The sequence below is a fragment of the Scyliorhinus torazame genome, chromosome 8 (genome assembly GCF_047496885.1).
Source record: "Scyliorhinus torazame isolate Kashiwa2021f chromosome 8, sScyTor2.1, whole genome shotgun sequence".
In the NCBI taxonomy this organism is placed as follows: domain Eukaryota; kingdom Metazoa; phylum Chordata; class Chondrichthyes; order Carcharhiniformes; family Scyliorhinidae; genus Scyliorhinus; species Scyliorhinus torazame.
In genome coordinates, this window is record NC_092714.1 from 121,405,637 (window position 1) to 121,430,305 (window position 24,669).

The window sequence follows — 24,669 nt, forward strand, 5'->3', positions numbered from 1 at the left end:
GGTGATTACCACAACGGGCACAAGATATCCTGCCTTCTGGACTCAGGGAGCACTGAGAGCTTCATGCAACCCGATACGGTAAGGCGCTGCTCCCTCACGGTACACCCCATCAACCAGAGAATCTCCCTGGCCTCCGGATCCCACTCCATGGCGATCCAGGGGTATTGCACCGCCATCCTCACCATCCAGGGCGTAGAGTTCAGCGGCTTCTGGCTCTACGTCCTCCCCAACCTCTGTGCTGCCTTGCTACTCGGCCTGGACTTCCAGTGCAACCTCCAGAGCCTAACCCTGAAATTTGGCGGGCCCCTACCACCCCTTACTGTCTGCGGCCTCATGACCCTTAAGGTCGACCCACCTTCCCAGTTTGCGAACCACACCTCGGATTGCAAACCCGTCGCCAACAGGAGCAGACGGTAGTGCCCAGGACAGGAACTTTATCAGGTCCTAGGTCCAGCGGCTGCTGCTGGAAGGTATCATCGAGGCCAGCAACAGCCGCTGGAGAGCCCAAGTGGTAGTGGTGAAAACTGGGGAGAAAAACAGGATGGTCGTTGACTACAGTCAGACCATCAATTGGTACACGCAGCTCGACGCGTACCCCTTCCCACGCATATCTGACATGGTCAATCAGATTGCATAGTACCGGGTCTTTTCGACAGTGGACCTGAAATCTGGCTACCACCAGCTCCCCATTCGCAAGGCGGACCGACAGTACACCACGTTTGATGCAGACGGCCGCATTTACCACTTCCTTAGGGTTCAACAACGACCGAACTGATGCCTGAATCATCACCAGAACTGGGGCGCTCGCAACGACAGATCGTCTAAATTTGTAAACTCTTTCTAAAATTTTCAACAACCTGTATGTAAATAGTTTTCCACCACCCCCACTGGACTCTTTTTTCACAGGAGGCGAATGTGGTAGTCACCACTGTTGTATTGTATATACTGCATACGAGGGTATTACGGTAAAGCCCCTGTACTACAGGCAGGGGGGTAGATCCCTGCTTGCTGGCTCCGCCCAGTAGGCGGAGTATAAATGTGTGGGCTCTCCGAGCTGCAGCCATTTCGGCAGCAGCTGTGGGAGGCTCCACATCTCTGCGTAATAAAACCTCGATTACACTCTACTCTCGTCTCGTCGTAATTGATAGTGCATCAGGTTCACCGGTACGGACTGGGGGCCACCTTCCCGTACCTAGATAACATCACCATCTGCGGCCACGATCAGCAGAACCACGACGCAAACCTCCAAAAATTCCTCCAGACCGCCAAACTCCTTAATCTCACATACAATAAGGAGAAATGCGTGTTCCGCACCAACCGCTTAGCCATCCTTGGCCGTGTCGTGGAAAATGGAGTCCTAGGGCCCGACCCCGGCCGCATGCGCCCCCTCCTGGAACTCCCTCTCCCCCAAGGCCCTCAAAAGATGCCTGGGGTTTTTCTCCTATTACGCCCAGTGGGTTGCTAATTATGTGGACAAGGCCCACCCACTCATTCAGTCCACAGTTTTCCCCCTGGCGGCTGAGGCCCACCAGGCCTTCAACCGCATCAAGGCAGACATCGCCAAGGCCATGATGCACGCGGTCGACGAGTCCCTCCCCTTTCAGGTGGAAAGCAATGCATCGGACATAGCCCTGGCAGCCACCCTCAACCAGGCCGGCAGGCCTGTGGCCTTCTTTTCCCGCACCCTCCATGCCTCCGAAATTCGGAACTCCTCTGTTGAAAAGGAGGCCCAAGCCATTGTGGAAACTGTGCAACATTGGAGGCATTACCTGGCCGGCAGGAGATTCACTCTCCTCACTGATCAACGGTCGGTTGCCTTTATGTTTAATAATACACAGCGGGGCAAGATCAAAAATGACAAGATCGTGAGGTGGAGGATCGAGCACGCCACCTATAATTATGAGATCTTGTATCGCCCAGGGAAGCTCAATGAGACCCCTGATGCCCTATCTCGCGGTACATGTGCCAGCGCACAAGTGGACCGACTCCGGGCTCTCCACTATGACCTCTGCCAGCCGGGGGTCACCCGGTTCTTCCATTTTCTCAAGGCCCGCAACCTGCCCTACTCCATTGAGGAGGTCAGGATCGTCACCAGAGACTGCCAAGTCTGCAAGCCGCACTTCTACCGGCCAGATCGAGCGCAACTGGTGAAGGCCTCCCGCCCCTTTGAATGCCTCAGCATGGATTCAAAGTGCCCCGCCCCTCCACCAACCACAACACGTACTTTCTGGACATGATTGATGAGTACTCCCGGTTCCCTTTCGCCATCCCATGCCCCGATAGGACTTCTGCCACGGTAATCAAAGCCCTGCACAGAATCTTCACTCTGTTCGGTTTCCCCACCTATATCCACAGCGATCGGGGATTCTCTTTCATGAGCGATCAGCTGCATCAGTTCCTGCTCAGTAAGGGCATCGCCTCGCGCAGGACGGCCAGCTACAACCCCGGGGAAACGGGCAGGTGGAGAGGGAGAACGGGACGGTCTGGAAGGCCGCCCTGCTGGCCCTGTGGTCTAAAAATCTCCCGGTCTCCCGCTGGCAGGAGGTCCTCCCCAACGCGTTCCACTCCATCCAATCACTCCTCTGCACCGCGACTAACGAGACCCCCTTCTCGAACTCATGTTTGCCTTCCCCAGGAAATCTACCTCCGGGGTCTCTCTCCCAACATGGCTGAAAGCTGCTGGACCAGTCTTCCTCCGGAAGCATGTGCAGACCCATAAGTCGGACGCCTTGGTCGAAAAGGTCTACCTCTTACATGCAAACCCGCAGTACGCCTACATGGCACACCCCGACGGGCACCAGGACACAGTCTCCCTCCAGGACCTGGCACATGTTGGATCCCCACCCATGACCCGACGCCCCCCCCCCACCCGGCTTCCTCATTTACCCCTGTGCCACTCATCCTCCCTCCAGCGTACCTCATCACAGCACCCGCCCCAGCAGGATCCATCCTCCCACTGGATCCACTCAGGGGTGACGAAGACGAGGACAACGCTCGCCGACCAAGGGTGACCAAGTCGGCACCCACATCACCACTAGGACTGAGGCGATCACAGAGGAGGGTCAGGGCCCCCGACATACTTAAGTTGTAACTTTTTCCACCACCCCGCAGGACTCTTTTTTTTAAACAGGGGGTGAATGTGGTAGTCACCACTGGTGGCATATTATATGTATTATGGCACTGCCCATATATTAAGGGTACAACGGTAAATCCCTGCCTGCTGGCTCCGCCCAGCAGGCAGCATATAAAAGTGTGTGCTCTCCGATACTGCAGCCATTCTGGTTCCAGCTACAGGAGGCACAACATCTTGCTCAATAAAGCCTCGATTGTTCCACCATTCTCATCTCGTGATAATTGACGGTGCATCATTCACGAACGCCCTTTACTTGGCCTAAACTCCTAACTGCCTCCTAACTATCTTCTAATTAGTTCAAGGACAATTAGGGATGGGCAACAGATACTGACCAAGTCAGTGATGCCCATTCCCATGAATGAATGAATAAATGAATGAATAAATAAAGCTCAATGCTCAGCTGCCAGCTGTCGTCACTGGTTAAATACATTCCCTTGTGTTAAGCACATTACTGGTACTAAATCAAGGCCCTGCTTTGAATTCTGCTGTCATAATGTTGTGCAGTGGTAATGGGAAGTTAGTGTTTCAAGATGTTAATTTATCAGATAATATCATTTTCTGATTTTGAACTGAAAAGTAGATTATGTAATACATTTTTCATGCTGTAAAATGGTATAGTGCTGTCATAATCAGCAAATGTTACTTCCACCTACTTCTGCCTCAAGTTAGCTGCTGAGGAGAATGAAAATGCCTGCAAGCCCCTGACACCATATTGTGTGGTCAGAAAAGCTTTGTTTGCTTATGAGAAAACTCAGCATGTTTAAATCCCATGCTGATTTTTGTTAACAGTGACAGGGTACAATGAGCTTAAAACAATTGAGCCCGAATAGTGGCGTGTAGGTAGCAGTGCTCTCTAGGTACTGTTCCCAAGCTACAGCCCACCATATGCCTAGAATTTTCCGAAGGGTATTTAGGATGACAAGGCCCAAAGAATTGCTGGAGATTAAAAGCAGTTAATTTGCTGACATGCAGATGGTGCCACAGAAATTCTGATTGTCCCCATAAAACATGAATGGTTAGCAATTATGGGTTTGTGCAATGGTTGACGATAATAGCGGAGATATTTCACACTTTTAAGAATATTAATGGAACACTCCTTCACTGTCAAGACAAAATCAATTATAATCATTTCTCTTTGAAGACTGTGGCAGAGTTCACTTCTACAATTGGCAGATGGATCATGTGGTACCTGGGAAACTCTGCCTTAACACTTAAATTACAAGATGGCTCTCAATGGATGTCTGTGCACGGATGCTAGCTATGTATCAGATGCATATTTTACTGCGCACTAGCAGCTTTCAAGAACATTTGAACAGTTTATTCATTGAAAGTCTCATGCACAGAGGCTGCAGTACTTAACTTGATAGCAGTCATACACAAATTCAGTTGATGTTATTTTTTCATGATGCTTTTACTTGCTGCATGCCATTTTCTGATGGGGTTGGTTCTCAATGGGTCTTCCAGCAGTTACAGTGCATTGCAAAATTGAGAAATCCAGTCCCATTATATGTGTCTGTATGAATATTTGTTTCAAAATACGATTGCAAACAAAAAAGCTTAAATCCGGAAAATAAGTTTCATTCACTCATTTTCAATTAAATGAAACAGGATATGTCCCGGATAAATAACAAGTTCAAAAGTTGTCATTTTACCTCAATAATGGTGACCAGGCTATTTGGCAATTTTAACCATTATGCCTCAGTTAGGCAATATGGCTGCTTCTGATGACAGGAGACAGTCACATCAGGTAAATGATTCACACTTGTGCCATCAGAGGCAGCCATGCAGTATCATTAATCCATACCAATGTCATGAGAGGGGTTTTAAACAAGGAGATACTCTTTATATTGCATGTTGGTCAGTAGCCAGAGGACAGAGATTTAGGTAATTGGCAAAAGAATTGGAGGCTAGATGAGGTTTTTTTTTTAATGAAGCGAGTTGTTAAATATGGAATTCAATTGATGAAAATGGGGTAGATGCAGATTCAGTTGTATCTTTCAAGAGGATTTTGGATGAATACTTGGAGGGCTATGAGGAAAGAGCAGAGGAGTGGAGCTAAGTGAACAGCTCTTTCAAACCACATGCACAATGGGATGAATGGTTGTCTGCATGTGGTCAAAATAATCCACACCATTGCCATCTGAGGCAGAAACACAATTTAAATCATCCACACCATTCAGCTATAAATGGATGAGCACGAGGATCAATTGCATAAGGCTGCTTAAAAAATGCTCATCGGAGTCCTACTGTGGGTAAGGCCGCCCAATTGCAATTTTCAGGTATAAATGGGCGGAGCCCTCTCAGGCACAGATTGGGCACCTAGTGGCATTTCAATGAAGTCCCAATCTAAACAAAGGCTCATACGAGGTCAGCAGCAAAGGACCTCGAAAAACGATGCCGGCAAAAGATCTAGTGATCTGTGTGGTGCGGATTTCTCTTTTCCCGACAGCAGTTTATATTTACCACTAAGCCAAGGGAATCCCCTGGCATGCAGCAACAGTATTGTCAGAAAGTAGGGTAAACAGAAACTTTAAAGTATTTGCACTGTAAAGCAGGAACCTTGAACCATCTAAAGTTAGAGTCAAAAATATATCTTACGAACATAATTAAATATATACTATAGTCATAGAATCCTAGAATTTACAGTGCAGAAGGAGGCCACGCAGCCCATTGAGTCTGTACCGACCCTTTAAAAGAGCACCCTTCCGAAGACCATGCCTCCACCCTATCCCTGTAACCCAGTAATCCCACCTAACCATGGGAGTAAGAGGCCATTTGGTCATCATGTCTGTATTCTTCCTAATTCTGCCAGTGGAACCATCTCTTTTTCAATTTTTTAAAAATGTTCTTTTTTCAAATGTTCATCTCATTTCCTTTTCAGTACTGTCATTGAAATCTTCAATAGGCACTTGTAGCAATGCATTTTACTTTCTGCTAGACCTTTGTGCAAAAAAACTTTTTCAAATCGCCACCATTATGCTTCCAATGCAAACCCCGGGTTTGTGCGTCTTTGTTTGGAGCTAATCTTTCACTGAATTGAATGGAGCTAATCTTTCACTGCTTAATCTCTCTAACCCTTTCAAAATGTTGAACACTTCTATTTGATGTGCCATTATCTCCACTGTTGCTGTGAACATGGCCCTATTTTGTTTCATGATACCTGTAATATTTCCTTGCTTCTCTGATATCATTCTGAATAGAATAAATACTGTTCCTCTGACTAAGGTGTTAATTACTTTTCATCATGAGGATGCATGAAAAAACCAGGAAGAAATAAAAGGAGTGGATTTGATAGTATTGATCAAGGACATTACTGTAGATCAGAAAGGGATGATGCAGTTGAAAGATCAAAGACAGTGTATTTATTTGTTCAAAACAAAAAAAAGAATAAAGGAGCTATTACGTTGCTGGGTGTACATTGTAGACCACCTCATTGTGGGAAGGAGATAGAGGAGAGAATTTGCAAGCAAATTACAGAATGATACTGGGGTGACAATGGTGGACTTCAAGTATCCCTATTATGAACTGGGATAGTAACTATGCAATGGGTAGAGAGAGAGAGAGAGAGAGGAAAGAGAGAAATTATTGAAACGTGCACAAGAGGACTTTCATGAGTTCTGTAAATGAGGATGAGGAAGTCTTGGATTTACTTCTGGGCCTCATTTTGGTTCAAATAGAGCATGTTTCACTCTGGGGTGCATTTGGTGTACAGTTTCTAGTGGCATAATGCAGAGTTACCTCATTTTCTGGATACAGGCACGGTGTCACTGCCTACATGGCCTGAGAATCAAAATTAGAAGCATTTTGATAGAGTAAATATGGACCAGTGACAGTAGGGTCAGTATAATCTGCAGGACTAGGGACAAAATGTTGGAAAGTGGGACTAGGCTGACTAGCTTGCATTTCGGCCAGTGCAGACAATGATGGATCAAGTGGCCTTTTCTGTGCTGTAAATGTTCTACGATTCTAAATGATAGGCAAAACAACATGAGGGAAAACAACATGAAGCAACGTTCTATTTTTAAATACATTGAGTGATCGTGATCTGGAATGCACTTCCTGAAAAGCTAGTGGAAGGTAGTGACTTTCAAAAGAGAAGAGACAAAATATCTCATGGCTATGGGGGCTGAGTGGGGGAATGGCAATAATCAGACAGCTCTTTCAACAAGTGAACACCAGCACAATGGACCAAGTGGTCTCCCTCTGCGCTACATCATTCTGTGATTCTGCAGCGGGATACAGAGACCCCAAGAGTTCCAGCTGTAGTCTAACCAGAGTCCTATAGAGATGCTTTTGTTTGTAATGCTCCCATACATGCAGTATCACATTTGACCTTTTGCTTGTTTCTATCTGCATTTCTGTTTTTAAAGGTTTGCAACCTTAGATTCCACTGTCCATTTCGCTCCATTAACAATTTTACTATTTGAAAGATTCTTTATCATTTTCCTCAGAAGGAGGCCATTCATCCCATCGAGTCTGCACGCCCCCTCCAAAAGGGCACTCTACCTAGGCCCACTCCCCTGACCCATCCCTGTAACCATTTAACCTGCACATCTTTGGACAACGAGAGGCAACTTAGCATGGCCAATCCACCTAATTTGCACATCTTTGGACTCCACCTAACCTGAACATATTTGGACTCCAACTGGACCTCTTCATAGTTCTTTGCATTGAACTGTATTGTCCCATTTCTGCTCACTTCTTGATTATGTCCAAATCCGACTGTTGTCCAAAGCAATGTTCTTTGCAGTTCCTTGTTCCCTTTTATCTGGCATCAACAAGATGAAACATTTTGATATTATTTGTTTTATGCCCTCAAGTTTAGTAAGAAACCTCTTGTACATTGTGCTATTCAAATGTCCAAATATGACAAACCATTGCATGTCATTTGTCTCTCCAGTTGTTAATTCACTTGAAGAATTTAATTAAATTAGTCAAGCATGGCCCATAGTTATAATTCTATGCTCTCTGTCCCTTCCAAGTCCTAATCTTATAGAAAAATTGGTTATTTTTATCAATGGTGAATAACTCATTTGGGAAGCACAGAGCTAAGGAATAATAACAATAAATGGCAGGTTAATAAGTAAAAATTCATCTATTGTTCCAAAGCAATTATCATCAGCAAACCAAACTGCCTATCTGAAGATCCATGTAGTTTACATATTAGAGAACCCCTCAAAGAGGAATAGCATTATAGGAAACAAGGGCAGTAATTGTAATCTGTGGTTATATTCACCATCCTGTTGCACCAAACAAAAATATTTCCAGGCAAACAATACCCAACTGAACATAAATGTAATATGGCTAGTTGGACGCGATCGAACGCAAAAGGTTTCGAAGTGTCATTTGTGGATTTAACTAAATGGGAACAAAGTCCCATGGTGAGCACATTTTGTGAATCATAAGGGGCTGATTTAGCACAGTGGGCTAAGACAGTTGGCTTGTAATGCAGAACAAGACCAGCAGCGCATGTTCAATTCCCGTTCCAGCCTCCCCAAACAGGCGCCGGAATGTGGCAACTAGGGGCTTTTCACAGTAACTTCATTTGAAGACTACTTGTGACAATAAGTGATTATTATTATTATTATCTAGCCATATGCTTCCAGGTGCTCACAGCGCTGAGAAACATCCCGCTATTTAACGCATCCTCAGCAGGGAATGAACAGCCGAGGCCACACCAGCCCCATTTTCTGCACTGAGGAGCTCTATTCACCAGAACTCCTACGATACCCACCTCCACGTCCCAACTCACTAGGAGGGGGTCCTCGGGTCCTGCCTCCCCCCCCTTCCCCCCCCCAGCCAACCCCCACAAAGTGCCCCCCCGGCCCCATCACTGCCATGTGCAAAATGCCAGTTTGGCACTTTGGCAGTGCCAACCTGGTACCATGGAACTACCCCTGCCAGTGTCACTTGGCCACCTTGGCAGTGACAGGCTGGCACACAGGTGGCACTGCCAGAGTGCCCATATGGAACCAGCAGTGCCAGGGTACCACACTGCCCAGAGGACAAGCATCTGGCGGCTTCCAATCCCCTGGAAGAGTGAGTGCCATTCCATCTGGCCCCCATTTATGAAGACAAGAGACCAGTACTGAACGGCACTCGCCTGAGGTCTCGGAGGCGAAGGTGATAGATAACGATGCCTTGGGTGCCTCAGAAAACTGCATATAAATGTGAGACTAGCAGTTTCATTCTAATATATATATTTGTCAAAAAATGGGCGAGATTCACATGTCAACATCTCATTAGATCTCGCGAGACGTTGAGAGCCGGGTAGATCCCGAGAGAGTGTTCTCCAGGCTTCTATTGGCCATGGTGCGCCACTGCCTTTCAGGCGTAAAATGGCTGTTCGATCGCGCCCTTAATTTTGAGCCCTGGGGGAGTTCTGACCGGACTAGTCCACACTAGAATTATTTTCATCACTGGGGAGCAGAACTATTGGGGAAGTTCTGACCGGACTAGTCCACACTAGAATTATTTTCATCACTGGGGAGCAGAACTATTGGGCCATCGTTTTGAAAGGGTGCCCAATCTCCAAGTGAGATTGAGGGTTCCCCACATCCCCCACCCACGGGCAATGTCATCCCCAACACATGGTAACAACCCCCCCCCACCCACCGACAAGTGATGATACTCAGCTATGGGAATGCTGAGGGGCCCCCCCTTTCCAGGCCCTGCCCACACCCCCTTTTCAATCTCCCCTTCACAACCCCCTCTGCCCTCCTTTTATGGGCATGGCCCCCCTCAGGCCCTGAACCTTGACAATGCCACCCTGGCAGTGCTTCTGCTGGTTTTGCGTTGTCACCTGGGCACCTTGGCATTGCCAGGCTGGAGGTGCCATGGTACCAGCCTGGCAGTGCCAAGGTGCCTGCATTGAAGGGGGAAGGCCAGGGGGCTACCGTGCCCTGTCCCTGAACACCCAGGGACCCCTGATGACCCGGGAGCACACCCCAGGTACAGATCCGACTGGTCCACATTTGTGTGGACCAATACTGAACGGCGCCCGGGTGGCGACTCCCTCGGGAGGCCGCTAGATGCCGGGAGTCCGATATCCTGGGTGAGCACGCCTAAGCTGGTTGTGCGATGCTAGGTCCTGCCCATTGTGGGTGGGATCCTGATTGCAACACTTCACGGCACCTGGGTATATCCGCAGGAGGACTCTCCCACATCTACCAATGCGTCCCTCTCCCATTCAGGTACAAAACGGTCGCTAGATTGCGCCCGTAGATATTTCTAGATGCATGAGCAGTGTTCGAATAAATATGGAATCACTTCCCAGTATTATTATCCCCCTCATGTAAATGATATGCATGTTATCATTTAGCAATTAATGGAATTACAGAAACAGTTTAATGAAAACTAACTTACTACTAATTTTTGCTCATATTGGATTGTGCTTTCCTATAAATAACAGATGTTTTCAATCTATTAGCAAATTAAAGAGCCACATCATAGAACCATGTAGCACGATTGAGATAATATGGCCTATTGTACCTGTGCTGAAACCTGCACCTGACCTTTCTCCATGGCCTTGCAATACTTCCCTTTCAAATAGTAATCGACATACAGCCAGACAGCTATGAACCCCAAATTGTGCTTTGCGGCAGGTGCCAGGCCAACCGCAAGTCACAACTCATTCTGCCTAATGGCTCATTTAAATACCCGGACGTCAGGTTCACCTGGTGCCTAGTACACATCAGCTGTGCCTGGGAGGCCTCGCTGCCAGAGTGCTGTTTAGTACGGGCCCACACAACGTGGATCAGGCGTAATGTCACATGGGGAAGTCTCCCAGACCATTGGAGACCCGCATGTGGTCGGGGACAGGGCAGGGTTGTATCCTGGACGCCTTGGCCATGCTAGACTGGCACTGCCAGGGTGCCCAAGTGGCATTGCCAGGAGTCAGGCCCAGGGTTGGGGGGCCTTGCCAAGTAGAGAGGGGTTGGAGGGGGGGGTTCCGGAGGCCTCCCAAAGGTTTGGGGGTTGGGGGGGGGGGGGTGGAGGAGGAGAAAGATAGGGACTGTCGGACAAAATGGCACCTTGATATGCGAGGAGACTTTTGCTTGCCAGCAAGAAATCCTTTGAAGTGCATCCTCGGTGGAGAGAAAATCCCCGGGGCCAAAAAAACGGCAGTGTCTTTGGATAGCCAGATGTTTCTCAGCAGGGACCTTAACTTCTGTCTGCTAAATCGCACCGACTATCCATTATCGATTGGAAAATGCAATCCAACACAAGCAAAATTGAGTAGTAAGTTAGAGTTTTTATTGATCTATTTCTGTTTCTGTTATTCCATTAATTGCTAAATCATAGCATGCATAACATTATTTACATGGCAGGGATCAAAGTACTGAAGTCATTCAATAGTTATTCAAACACTACTCTTAAAGTTATGCATGCAGAAATTTCTACATTTCTCTACAAATAGTGCTATTAACTTCTATTAAGTTGCGAATAGCAATATTCGGACATTGAGGTTCCCTATTCATGTTACCTAAAAATGGTAACTCAAGCTTTCCTTAACAAGTGGTGATTTGGGGTTCTCTGCTTCTATGATTGCCAGCTCCTGATTTTCCTGCACATTAAGTTGACTGAAAATTGGAAAGTGAGATGACAAGCAGACAAGTGAAGAAACCCTGGAGATTTTGCTTTTCCCACAACACAGTTAATTTTTTATGTCTAAAAGTATCAAGAAGCTTACAATCAAAATTGATGAGTAACTACTCGCTGTGCTTGCTTTTGTTTTTGCAATTGTTAAAATGCAATTTGAACAAGTAGTTTTAACTGTTAGCTACCAGAAATATAGTTTAAACGTTAATTAAATTGGAGTAAAGCAGAAACCTTAGCAGCCAAAAGAAATGTCAGTGAAGTCCAGTAAATCTATGAGCTGTGACATGTTTTAGCAGTTAGACTTAGCAATTTTCAGTGGTCACTTTAAGTTTATAGACTTTTCTGAGAGAAAGGAACCACATTAATACATACAGTGCCGATCATTTGTATCAAAGTTCGCTGTTTATAATTGGACTGCAGTGCATTCTCTGCTTTAATTAACCTCAAGCACAGGAATAGCTATCATAATGAATTCCAGCTGACTGTTTTCTTGGTCTATCAAACTGGCATCTTGATATGCAAGCCTAGAGTTTGTGCCTGGCACCCACCAGTGACCTCGAAGGAAGACTCCCATTAAGATCCAGGGCCCAACTTTAACCTGTGAATGCGGCTGAATTTTGAAAGGGTTAAAATTAGTCATCTGTGGCAATGCTTTTCACCCTTCCTGATGTTAATTTGAATCTGGAGCCATGTCAAAGAGTCTCCAGGCATTCAGCAAATTGAATGTCATCAAGTAGTGCAAGCAGCCAATCACATTAAAGATTTCTCAGACAGTAAACCAGGAAGCAAAATGCACTGATTAACCATCATTTTTAAAAATTAAACTTTTCAGGATATTAAATCAATGGATTGGATATACATAAATTGGATTTCATAAACAAACTTTTGAAAAAATAATTGTTATTATTCTGAAACAATAGAATTTTTATAATGGAAAATTTTGAATTTACACAAATTTCAAATTAGTTTTCCCGGAAGCGGAGAGGTCACTCAGTAGTAGTTAGGACTTAATGTGGCATTACAAATTCAGTAACACCTCATTTAAAAAGTGTAAATGGTTCTGAGCTTTTTCTACAGTGATATTACAGTGCAAAAGGGGAATTTCTTGTCAGTTCAGTGATTTCTAAAGATTACTGGCTGCGGGGACTTTGACAACACATGCTGTGGAGGAGCAGGGAACCTCTAACAGCAATTTCTGGGTTTTGCTGCACATGTGCCAATGCCAGACGTTGCTGCCAGTTTCACAGGGTTGCAATGCCAAATACTGACTGTTTCACCATCATTGCCAGTGCCACTAAATACTTGCTTGCTTATGCAAAGAATGATCTATAAGGCTATTGATACACTTCAGCACAACAGGGATAGAAAAGAAACTCTGTCTGAGCTGTAATGGACACCCACTCTAGGAAGACTACAGTGGCTTTGTAGAAAGCCCAATGACATTTACCAGACTGAAAGGACTTACTAAGATGAGAGACTGTGTAAACTTGAGATGTATTCCTTAGAGATGAGGTTAGGGGGAAACTGATTAAATGGCTTGTAGATAATTGAAAGTATATAGAGAACACTCTTATTTTCTGGCAGTGAAACCCTGGGGAGCCAAAAGAAAGGAGACATTATCTTAGAATTTGAACTTGGCTGGTTAAACGTAAATCAGACAATGTGTTTTGTGAATGTTAAAAATAGTATGCCACAGTACTATCAAGTCAACTGAATTGAGAAAATGAGGATATCGCAGGATAAGATGAAAGGGCAGGAAACTAGAAACATAAGATAAAGAGGCTTCCATGATTAACAAAAGGATGGAGCAGGTTACATGGGCTCGAATGACCTACTCCTCTTGTTACAAACCTAGTAATGACAATTGTATCACCAACATTACTGCTGGCATAGAATACGGACACAAAAACAGAAAAAAAAGAGATCGGAGCTAACGTTTTGAGCCTGGATGACTCTTTGTCAAAGCTCTAAATGAGTCATCCAGACTCAAAACGTTAGCTCCCTTCTCTCTCCACAGATGCTGTCAGACCTGCTGAGATTGTCTGGCATTTTCTGTTTTATTGTTTCAGATTCCAGCAGAATACAGACTTCCTGGCATTCTATATGTACACATTATATGATTGAGCATAAACTAAATGGTTCTGTAATAGCAACAACAAAAATATAAATATATTTAAATATAACTTCAATTTACTGTTTACTATTAGAACCATTTAAAAATGTTTAGGGTGAAAGTAATTTTTTCACTTGCTTTTCTTTTCCCTAGCCATTCTCCCTGAACAAAATTTCATGCTTGAAAGATAGTCTTGAACCTCTTCCAAATTTGTATCCTGGAATGCTTTGAGTTACCATTTGTAACTACAACACAGACGCAATGCTTCATCCTCCTCAGTTGGGAAATAGAAATGTCATGTTGTGGGCTGTTTTCACTCTCTGCAGTGCCAAGCATGCTTAACTTTATACTTACAGAGCAAGGGCATCCTGTGGCAGACACTTGTTTTTGTAGCTAACTAGTGACTATCGTCCAACCAATACAGACATTCCAGCCCTATTGTACTACTTACAGATGTATTAACCTTGCACATTTGTTAGGAGGTTTGATATGAAAATCTCTCACACACATTGATAAAATAGCAAGACCTTGACATTCCATGTTGTATATTTTTGGATCCTTTAGTTGGCTGCAGGTAAACCCGACACCAACTGATGCAGGGCAAACCAGCCTTGCAAAAGAGGAGATGAGCGGCTAAGAATTGTATGGGACCCTTTTTTTGCACACTGTAAATGCCTGACTTATAATTAACGTGCACTCCCTGACCACTGTACTGGATACCCAGTAAGCCACTTAGCACTGTGTAGATAAATGTGAAAGCCCCAACATCATACGGCAATGATACGTTGACCTCTAAAGTTTAATGAATTGACAGTTAAATTACATTTTCTCTTAAATCAATCAAAAATCACAGGGCCTATCAGCAACACAGGTCAAAGATTCTTTATCCATATATCCAAAAACCAAGCACATCCAAAAACACATATTCTTTTGAAAGGCTGTGCAGTTAATTTGTTTGTTAATAAATCAATATCATATTATTTTACAGGTATATTAAGTGTTGACAGGTAAGAAGTATGGTGTGTGAGAGTGTGCAAATGGAGAAGCAAGACAGTATTTATAGGCTATAACCAGCATAGGTTTAGGCTATTGTAATGCAAGGAGGACTAGGCCCACTGTATATACTGTAGATCAGAAAACCAAAAATATCTCAATACCAAAATGCAATTGACCCCCACCGGTTTCGGATAAAGGATACTCAACCTGTAATTGAATCACTGTCATAAAGTAACAGTAAAATCACATTAAATTATTAACTACTAGTTAGTTCGCTCAGTAACAATTAATTACCATATCATAATAAGGGCCAGTGTAAAGCCCATAGAGTCACCATCACTTATATTGCCCACACCAGGAATCCTGTGGCAAGTAACTCACCCCCTGCCTCCCCAAAGTCTGTCTACAACCAACCGCCTCGATGTTCCCCTCAAAGTTAGTCACCATCCGAACTTAGAAATATATTGCCATTCCTTCAACAGCACAGGGTCAAAATCCTGCGTCCCTAACAGCATTGGGGGTGTACTTACACCACATGGACTGCAGCAGTTCAAGAAGGCAGCTCATGGCCCCTTTCTTGAGGGCAATTAGGAATGAGCAATAATGCTGGCCTAGCTAACGATCCAGTAATGAAAAATAAACTTACAGCAAGCAGGTGTCTATGCGGGACAATTAATATGAACCATTTTCCTTCATCATGGAAGTCAATTATGAAGGCGACAATGTATTAAGTACACTGGCTAATTCAGGCAGACTCTGCTGATCAAAACACTCCTCGTGAAGATGTGATTACTCAATCCCCTGTACTTGCCAATTTAAGAGCTTCACTGATTTCAGGCAATCTCAGGTCTCCCAGCAGCTGTTCAACAAGCTCCTTGCCACTCATTAAGGTGTGATTGTTTATATTTAATTCTGCCAATCAGTTCCCACTATGAACTTATACCGTCCTATAATGGTCAAATAACATTAATACCAACAGGTCCTCCATAGACGGTATGAACCTACAGTCAATAATGAACAGTCATTTCCCAAAATGTGATAAAAGGACAGTCAAATCACACACTGTCCTTAACTAGCACTTGGATCTCAAACTGCCATTAACTGACAATCAAATCTCACTACTGTTACTAACTACCAGCCAAATCTCACATGAGCATACCATCACATCCCATAGTACCATTAACTGACAATCAAATCTCACTACTGCTACTTCCAGCCAAATCTCACACGACCATTAACTGCCAGAGCTCACATTGCTGTTAACGTACCATCAAATCTAATTCCGCAATTAACTAACATTCAGATCTTTTACTGTCACTGTCAATTACTGTACTATCATTAATAAACAGTCACATTTGCATATCTGTTAATTGTAAAGTACATCTCATACAACCATTAATTAAAAGTAAGACCATGAAGTTTGTATGATCGTGAGGTTCATTTGAAACATTAGCCCTGGCACAACAAAGCTGGATTTATCTCGATAATTTTCATCTGTTTATCCATATAATGGCACATTCAGTACCCTGCAAACTAAGTAGGGAAAACAACAATCACACTGTGCAGAATAATAACATAATTAATGTTACACTCTTTTCCTGCTATGCAACATTAAAAGTATTATTTATGACTTATAATTTTCATTCTAATACTATTTACATCATATTCATATTTCAGAAAATCTGGAACACCAACCTTTTAAAGATTTAAGAATTATTTGATTAAAGTTTATTGTTGACTGAACATTCTTATTAGTTGCATGTGTTAGTGCTATTGGAATAGGTTCCTCAGGGTAGCGTTCTTCCTCAGGGTAGTGCCCTAAGCCCAGCCATCTTCAGCTGCTTCATCAATTATCTTTCTTCCATCATAATGTCAGAGGTGGGGATGTTCGCTGATGACTGCACAATGTTCAGCACCATTTGCGATTCCTCAGGCACTGGAGCAGTCCATGTCCAAATGCAGCAAGACGTGGACAATATCCCAGCTTGAACTCACAAGTGGCAAGAAACATTTGCGTCACACAAGTACCAGGCAATGACCATCTCCAACAAGAGAGATTCCAACCATTGTCCCTTGGCATTCAATGCCGTTACCATTGCTGAATCCCTCGCTATCAACATCCAGGGGGTTACCATTGACCAGGAACTGAACTGGACTAGCCATATAAATACTGTGGCTACAAAAGCAGGTCAGAGGCAAGGAATCCTGCAGTGAGTAACTCATCTCCTGTCCACCATCTACATGGCAGAAGTCAGGAGTGTGATGTAATATTCTCCCCTTGGCTGGATGAGTGCAGCCTGTGGAACAGAGTGTTCAAAGACTGAGACCTAAAATTCAGCACCAAGCTCATGGTCTACAGAGCAGCCCAAGTCTCCGCCCTCCTGTATGCATCAGAAACATGGACAATGTCCAGCAGTCATCTCAAGCCCCTGGAGAGATATCATCAATGTTCCCGCCACAAAATCCTGCAAATCTACTTGCAGGATAGCCTTACCAACATGAGCATTCTCTCCCGGCCAATATCCCCAGTACTGAGGCACTGGTCACATTCGACCAGCTGAAATGGGTGGACCACATTGTCTGTATGCCCGACACCCGACACAAGACTTCCAAAACAAGTGCTCTACTCTGAGCTCCACAATGGCAAGCGATCACGAGGAGGTCAGAGGAACACTACACGGAGAATCTGAAAGCCTCTCTTAATAAATGCAACGTCCTCATCGACACAAGGAAATCGCTTGCCTTGGAACGCACAAACTGGAGAAGAAGCATCCGCAAAGACGCCAATCACTTTGAGCGCCTCAGGGTGGAGCACGTGGAAGCCAAGCGTAAACAGCGCAAGGTGAGCGCAGAATCCAGAGTGTCCCACCCACCTCATCAAACACCACCTGCCAAACTTGTGGCAGTCTCTGTGGATCCAGGATGGGACCATTCAGCCATCGAAGAACCCACCTTCCCGGAGTGGAAGCAAGTCATCCTCGATGCTGAGGAACTGCTCAAGAAGAAGATCATTGCTGCCTCAAAATCCTGGAACTCCTTCTCTAATAGCACTGCAAGTGCACCTACACCTCAGGGATGCAGCGGTTCAAGAAAGCAACTCACCACCACCTACTCAAGGGCAATTAAGGATGAGCAACAGATGCTGGCCTTGCCAGCGACACCCACATCCCATGAATAAAAAAATTTTTAAAGTGCAGAATATTTGCTGGATTTTCTATGAGTAACTGAATACTGAAGAAAGTAACATTTCCCATGATCCACACACCAGTGTCAGCATCAAGAACTCACAGATCGGGTATAGCAATATCAAATGCAAAATTAAACCAGCTGTACTCTGCCTCACTAGTACACTTAATCACAGCCTTGGAAGTTTACTGCTGCAAACACTTTTTCACCTCACACATCAGGGGCGCGATTCTCCGAAATGGAGACAGAGTGTTCGTGCCGTCGTGAACGCCATCGCGTTTCACAATGGCGCGAAACGGGCAGGGACACTACTGATTCTGGCCCCCGCAGGCGCTGGAGGGGTTCATGCCACTCCAGCCTCCCTTCCTGGTGCCAAATGGGCGCCGCGCCAACCCGCACATGTGCAGTTGGGCCGTGCCAACCCGCAAATGCGCGGGTGAGTTCCTCAGCACACCAGCCCCGACGCAACATGACGTGGGGGCTCAGGGGCCGGCCGCGTAATAAAATAGGGCTGGGGCTGGAGAGGTCGGCCCGCCGATTAGTGGGCCCCAATCGCGGGCCAGACCCCATCGGAGGCCCCCCACGGTGAAGGAGGGCTTTTCCCCGCCCCACAGGCCACCCCCCGACCCTGCGTGCAGAGTTCCCGCCGGCTGCGAGCAGGTGTGAACGGCGCCGGCGGCTATTTCCGCGTGGCCGCTTGGCCCATCAAGGTCGGAGAATCAGCGGCCCGGTCGCGGACTGTGGCCCCCGACCGGCGCCGCACCAAACGTGCTGGCACAAATGGCGCCGATTCTCCTCTCCTCGGAGAATCACCTGCAAGCGTCGGACCGGTGCCATGGGAAAAAATGGCGCGAATGGCGATTCTTCCATACGGAAGAATCCCTACATTTCAGAATGAGGCCATTCGGCCCATCGAGACTGCACCGACCCTTGGAAAGAGCACTCTACCTAGGCCCATTTCCCCCGCCCTATCCTGTAATCCTGTGCATTGATCATGACCAATCTATCTGACCTGCAGATCTCCGAACAGTGGGAGGAAACCAGAGCAGCCGGAGGAAACCCACGCAAACGTGGAGAGAATGTACAAACTCCACACAGACAGTGACCCAAGGCCAGAATCAAACCCAGATCCCTGGAGCTGTGAGGCAGCAGTGCTAATCACTGTGCCACCATGCTGCCAATAAAGGGCTAATTTAATTTCTCGATTCAATAACTTGAATAGTACTTAATAGTGCTATATTAAAAGACATGAAGATCTTTTGACTGGATGTCACATTCTGGCCATTGCACCTTGATATATTTGGAAATCAGTTTTAAAACACTACTGCTGGGCTATAATGTGCAATGGCCAAACGCATTTCAACATTTCAAGTTTCCTCGTCGCACAACAGCAAACCTCTTTGCGTGGCTTCAGCCTTGGTTTCTAGAACAATCTTTGTGGTCAGAAAGGGACCCAGTTCCAAGACAGAGTATAACTTGCCTGCATAAAATATAAAATAACACTGAATTACTGAAATCATCACAGCAGAGTTGAATAAATCAGTTCAAATTTATAAAGAAGGTTAAATTCAAAACTGTTATTTATTTTTAGCAGGGGCTGGTTTAGTACAGTGGGCTAAACAGCTGACTTGTAATGTAGAACAAGGCCAGCAGCGTGGGTTCAGTTCCTGTACTGGCCTCCCCGAACAGGCGTCGGAATGTGGCGACTCGGGGCTTTTTACAGTAACTTCATTGAAGCCTACTTGTGATAATAAGCGATTATTATTAATAATCCTTTGGATGATAGCTGATTGTGTTTGTTTTTTTGTGTATGGCCTCTTATTTTAAGTTGGATCTCTTCGGAAAATTTGTTTATGCCACATATGTGCCAGTAAAAACAGCACATTAGCAGAAGATACAATTAAGGCAGATGGGACATGCAGTATTAAACACGCATAATCCTGAATTATACTATTACTACCATGTAATACTTTGAATGAACACCTGGTAAGACAGATCAAGCAGCTTTGATTGCATGTCGAGGGATCAATTCGGACTCTGAGGGGTTTAGTGAAACATAAATGGGGACTGTTACTATCTTAGAAATAGAACTTAGTTGCAGCAGATGGAGGCAGACGTTGACAAACAGAATAATCGGGAAACATAACATATGTTATTTGAGGGGGAAACTAAAATTCAAGGAAAACCTTGGTGGACAGATAAACTTTCAAATGCAATAGCAGAGCATTATGTAAACCTACATTGCATATGTAAACATGCTGCTTGATCAAGAATGCTGAAATAAATACAATTGCACTTCTACACATGTAAAAATATGTTGACAAGTCCTTCAAATGGGCTGTCCTATTCTTGAACTATCTCTGAAGGAAGCATTTCATTTTTCTGCTCTTTCAATATTGCTTCTCCTCATTCAAAAGTTGCCATTTCTTCAGTGCAATTATTAATCCAAAATTTCTAGGAAATTCCGGGCTTGATGTATTGGAGTGAGCTGTAATTAAATGTCAACAGCAGCAATTAAATGTCAACAATACAATTATTACTTTAATATATTATCCTTATCCAGAAGAATGCAAAACAATTTCGATGAAAGAATAATTTTGAATTTAACCTTCTTTATAAATTAATAAATTTGAACTGATTTATTCAACTCTGCTGTGATGACCTGTCCTATGGTCTGTTGTTTCTCCACTCTCATCTTCTCAATTTTCTATCCTGCATTGAACTATTTTTACCTTACTTTTTTCTATCCAACGTAACTTTAGTTATATGTTAATACATTTTCTGTTTACATGGAGTAATTTTGTTTGTGTTTATTTCGAGCAGCCACTTGAAACATTAAGCACTCTCAGGCCATGTATGCAACACAGTGTTCTTAGGTTGTCCCTTAAGCCCCTGGGTAGGTGAAGCAATTTGACTTTGATACTTTCTCAAGCCAGTTACACTGTGGTTAATTGACTGAGACAGATGTGAATTAATTTTAGCTTTAAGCTGTTGACCGATGTATTAAGAAGACAGGAATACATTTTGACTTAGCTTCCACTAGCCAGAAAATTACTATCAGACTGGGGTAGGCTTAATATTGGTGAGTTCAAAGTTATTTTGCCCTACTTTGAAATACGAAACAGTCAATTTTATTTAAATATCTGTTGTAGTGACTCATTGATAATGAAGATGTAAGGCCAGAGTCTGACCCACTGCAACACCTCGATCTTCTTATTAAAAATAAAGTAATTTTTGGCTTGCTTATTTTCAGCACCTTCATGTGGATTGGCCATGCTAATTTGCTCTTAGTGTCCAAAAAGTTTAGATGGGGTTACTGGGCTACAGCGATAGGGTGGAGGTGTGGCCTTAAATAGGGTGATCTTTCCATGGGTCTGTGCAGACCTGATGGGCCGAATGGCCTCCTTCTGCACTGGGCTTGATGTATTGGAGTGAGCTGTAATTAAATGTCAACAGCAGTAATTAAATGTCAACAATACAATTATTACTTTAATATATTATCCTTATCCAGAAGAATGCAAAACAATTTAGATGAAAGAATAATTTTGAATTTAACCTTCTTTATAAATTAATAAATTTGAACTGATTTATTCAACTCTGCTGTGATGATGAAAATGTAAGGCCAGAGTCTGATTCACTGCAACACCTCGATCTTCTTATTAAAAATAAAGTAATTTTTGGCTTGCTTATTTTCAGCACCTTCATGTAGATTGGCCATGCTAATTTGCTCTTAGTGTCCAAAAAGTTTAGATGGGGTTACTGGGTTACAGCGATAGGGTGGAGGCGTGGCCTTAGATAGGGTGATCTTTCCATGGGTCTGTGCAGACCTGATGGGCCGAATGGCCTCCTTCTGCACTGTAAATTCTATGAAGTTTAAATGGTACCAGATGGCTCAACATTGCCTGTGGATTAATGCCTTATTGCGAGTTGTCACCTTTGAAAATGGGGGAGGGGTAGAAAAATGGAAGAGATAAACAAATTATAAAATAAATTGATTGATTTAATGGAGACCTAATAACTTGGTCAAAACTTTGTACTGTAACTGGTTGGCTTCTTCTGCATTTGTTATAATATCCTTATTAGCATGGCATTATGCAGCAAATGTGTATGTGCTTTGGTGGTGTAGGTGGAATTATACAATATGACTGTAGATGTGACTAAAACCAACTACTTAATGAACCTTAATATGACCATGTCTTGAATAATCCAATCTAATCAAATCTAATTAAAAACATAAAAACAGTAAAGCATCTCCAAATTTGCATGATATTACCATTTCATTAAATTAGTTTAGCTTTTATTGGGATTTCAGCTGTGTAGAACATAACAGGGAGTCTAATTTACATAGCGTCGACATGAATATTAGAATGATAGATTGAGAAGTCCTGTATGGTCAATAATGATAATTATACAGCAGAGAATGTATTTAAACTCTAAATTTGTGCAAAACATTTTAAATGGTTCAAGGTGTTCCCAGACCCAACAAGGACCAAGAGCAAACAAATTGCTTCCATCGTTAAACCAGAATCAGTCTAATATAAATCCAATTAAGTCCAAGAGTCTGAGTGCTTCAATATAGTCCTCCCTCAAGCACTATACAATCAGATTTGAAATATCTTGATAAAATATGCAGGTGAAATTGATGCTTGAAAATACAGCAGAGTTTAAAAATTGTCTATCTTCGTAGTTTCACTTAGCTTCCAGAGCTATTATCTTAACCTATTTGTTATCATTGCATCTACGCATTATATGCAGGGACCGAGGAACAATAACTTATGCAAAGGCAGACTTTCCGGTCTTCGCACAGCTCCCGAGATTACAGCAAGTAGGTTATGATGTCTGAGATCAAAAGATGACATTTTAACCACCCATCCGCAAGATGTTTGATTGAGTCATATGACTTGCCTACTTGATTTCGATTAAACCTATTTGGTGCTGTCAAACAAAAATATCTGATATCACTTACCCAAAGATCTGTTGGCACAATCTGAGTGGTCAAGTGATTTGGCAGCTTGCTGTTCCATTAGAAAAATGCTATCATATCAAATTAAAATAGCTACAAATAAATTATAATCTTGAGGTCCACGAAAGCCACATGTATCTGAAGTTTCACAATTATCAATTAATTAATTTCCATATATTAAAAATAATATTGAAAAATACTTCTATTGATGTATCGTATAAACATCAAGTAATGTAGATGAAATTGAATCCTTTTGAATTGACTACTATTATGTAACAAATCTTATCAGCTGCCTCAACATCGTTAAGTAATGAGCTACTGTCACATCAGAATCTTATTAACTTTTATGAAGAGATATATCTAAGTTGCTTGGAAAGAGAAGTGTAAAGTACTGCAATGTATAAATGTGATTGGAGGTTTTGTTCATGCTTGTGAATCAATTCCTGAATTTTTAATGGCAAGTTAAATGTTAGAAATGTATAAATTACTTTCAAAAGGAATGGCTACAAATTGCACTGCTTTAAAACAGTGAGTCGCATGATGGAGCTGATACTGTTGGAGGAATACAGGTACTCGGTATGGGAACAATATTATTACACACCCAACAGGCCCATGGAAAGCAGCAAGAGTCCAATTTCCAATAAGGTCCAATAAATCCAGTAAATGATGAAGACTATGGGCGGGATTCTCCAAAATGGAGGCAGAGTGTTCGCGCCGTCGTGACCGCCATCGAGGTTCACGACGGCGCGAAATAGCCCCTATCCCGACCGATTCAGGGCCCAATAATGGGCTAGGAGCGGCGCCACGTCATTTATGTGCGCCAGGCCTTGGCGCCGCGTAAAGGTGGCGCTGCATACATGACGCGGCCGGCGCCGCATAACTGGCATCACCCGCGCATGCGTGGTTGCCGTCCTCTCTGAGTCCGCCCTGCAAGATCCATCAGACATCGGCTGCGGAAGAAAGGAGGTCCTCCTTCAGAGAGGCCGGCCCGATGATGGTGAGCACCGATCGCGGGCCGGACCCCATTTGAGGCCTCCTTCCCGGTGCAGGATCCCCCCTCGCCCCCCCTGCAGGCCGCCCCCCACAGCGTTCCCGCGCTGTTCCTGCCGGCAGCGACCAGGTGTGGACGGCTCCGGGGGGAACCGGCCTTTTTGGGCAGGGCGCTCGGAGAATCGCGGGGGTACCGTTGAATCGCCATTTTGGCTGTCTCGGGCGATTCACTGTAGCGCGCCGCGCAAAACACGATTGTGCCGATCTGGCTGCTTCCGTGAATCGCGGGAGGGCATCGGACCGGCGTCGCGGGAAAATTTGGCGCCACAGGTGATTCTCCCAACCGGCACGGGAGCGGAGAATCGCGCCCCTAGTTCCCTTAGAAATGGGTGACAATAACTGGAGAGATTGTGGTGCAGTGGTAATGTCACTGCACTTGTGATTAATCAGCCAGGCTAATATTCTGGGAACATGGGTTCAACTCCCACCATGGCAGCTGCTGGTGATTCAATTCATAAATCTGGAATAAAGCTAGTTTCAATATTGGCAACCATGAAAGCTATCATTGATTGTTGTAAACACCCATTTGGTTCACTAATATTCCTTAGAGAAGGAAATCTGCCTTCTTTACCTCATCTGACAGTTGACTTCAGATGCACAGATGTAACCTATCAAACTTTTCAGTGC

At 44.2% G+C, this 24,669-nt stretch overlaps 1 protein-coding gene across 6 annotated transcripts in view; it reads left to right on the top strand.

The window, feature by feature from the left end:
• glra2 (glycine receptor, alpha 2) overlaps window positions 1-24,669 on the top strand; it is a 298,279-nt gene that overhangs the window by 89,447 nt on the left and 184,163 nt on the right. The window lies entirely within an intron of this gene.